This window comes from Aedes albopictus, chromosome 3 (assembly GCF_035046485.1).
Source record: "Aedes albopictus strain Foshan chromosome 3, AalbF5, whole genome shotgun sequence".
Taxonomy (NCBI): Eukaryota; Metazoa; Arthropoda; class Insecta; order Diptera; family Culicidae; genus Aedes; species Aedes albopictus.
In genome coordinates, this window is record NC_085138.1 from 149,608,248 (window position 1) to 149,610,316 (window position 2,069).

Here is a 2,069-nt window from a genome sequence, read left to right on the forward strand (position 1 = left end):
AAAGGTGCTTGTAAAATGAGTGATTGTTAGTTGGGAAAATAGGTGCTCCTGCCCAAATGGTCCCAGACCCTAACTATTAGAGAAACTTTTTTTTCGAAAGTTGTAACCGTTCGGTTCCAATTTGAACTTGAAGGCTCCACCTCAAGTAACTTTTCCCGAAATAAGACCTTTTCATAAGGCAATCAAGAACAGTCACGCTCACTGGTCGAGGAATCGCGAGTGAGTGCGAAGAATGTTTCAGGAACACACGGATTCCATTCCGGAATCACGAGCATACCATAGGAATTTTCAAAATGCGCGCGTAAATATTAGGTTTTTTTTTCAATTTTAGGTCGTATTATCCAATCCGATTGAACGCTATGTAGAATAACAAATTTAATCGAAATTCGTGAAACGCGGAACCAATCCGTGACCGAAACGTAACCGCGAAATGTCTCGCCGCGATATCAAACGATCGCACCGTCGTGCAACTCGTTGGAAGACTCGGTCTGTTCGATGGACTTCCGCACAAACAACCGCAAAATGTCCGCATTATTCCAGTATCCGCGAAAATCTAGAAGAGCAAGCCGTGTTCTTGCACACCCGAACTCTAAAGGTCGATCTCTTCGAGCAAGATCGACCGGTCACAACAACGATGGGTGCTGACCCAACCGAGAGTACGTCGCGATCTCGGTCGCGAAATCAATAAAACGTGAAACCGGTTTGGCAGACATCCGGAGGTCTGACCAAAATCCGCGAAGTAACCGAAAAGTATAATACTTACCGTAGGAGATACTTACCACGATCCGAGCAACCGATGAAGAGCTCTCAAAACCGCTAGACAAACCGCGAAACTAAAGCAGACCCACCCGAGTGGCGATCTGAAATGGACACCGTAAAGCAAATCGCGAAAAATTCTCCCAACCCGACGGAAATGCGCGAAAGATTACCGCGGACAGTTCCCGTGAACTGCTTTCCGATTTCCCGAACCCCGATGGGGTTTTTCTTCCTAGAAAACCCATTCCCAAACCCCAAAATCGAAATTTATTTGGTAATTTAGAGTACTACCATAAAAGTACAGAATAAATAAACACTTTTTGCTCGGGTCTACCTGGTAGCACCCGAGAGTATCGGTCCGATGTGGCCAAAGCGCAGTCGAGAAGCTCGAGGAATCCCGGCGAAGTTGTCCGGTGCGAGCCCGACATTTTCCTCCAAAAGTGGGACCGTTTCGATACAGTCGATTCGGCGATGTCCTTTATCCCACGCAGTAAGTTGTTTGGACAATCGAAGTCCAGCTTCTAAAACACAAAAATATTCATCGATGAACGTGAATTCTTCAACAATCAGTCGCAGTTGATTGATTTGTTACTCACCATTCATAGGTCCGGACCGCTCAATTGATGAGTCACTCAATGAATGAGTGCTCAATGGATGCACTTTCAGACCTGAAATGCACCAACACGTTACAACCAAACTCGAAACGAAATATTGTTTACAAAATCTTTACTCACCTGGGCAGACCAAAATATTGCCTCCAGAAGTGAATCCTCTCCGATCCGTTCGATTCTGCAAAAGACAAGAGTAACGATGACCGGTAAATGATTAGGAATCGCGGATATTTCTTGTACGTACCTGTCGAGAGTTTTCTATTCGCGGACACAATTTTTTAGTTAATTTCCCGAAACGCGCGATTTAATTCGTGGAAATAGACTCGAGAAAGCCGGTATCGCGAACCGTCACACTCGAAGCGAAACGTAAACATAAACATTGCACAGCTGTAGCAATGACAGTTCTCAACACATTAGTGTTGGTTATGAGTTACCACTCAAAATGAGATCCTTTTCTTCAGCGAGGTTTTGTTATCCTCCAAGTTCCATCCTCCACGAATATTGTGCTATTTTTTTTAGTACGATTAGTTATCTTCCCAAGCCATCCTCCAGGAATATACTCAGATTGCATATATTCAGGAGTATAAGCAGAAAACAGTGAATTACTTTTTAGTACGATTAGTTATCCTCCAAGCAATGTATCAGGTAGGTATACATTTAGGGGTATTACGTGGATTTGAACGATCCGGCAGATCGATCAAT

General features: G+C 44.0%; 1 long non-coding RNA gene across 1 annotated transcript; it reads right to left on the minus strand.

Moving 5' to 3' along the window:
• Positions 1 to 232: 232 nt before the first annotated feature.
• Positions 233 to 1,820, minus strand: LOC115266130 (uncharacterized). Its single transcript, XR_009999024.1, has 3 exons — positions 1,612 to 1,820; positions 1,491 to 1,545; positions 233 to 1,424 (listed from the first exon to the last, which is right to left on the minus strand). It is a non-coding gene; the product is annotated as an uncharacterized LOC115266130 (long non-coding RNA).
• Between the last annotated feature and the right edge of the window lie 249 nt (positions 1,821 to 2,069).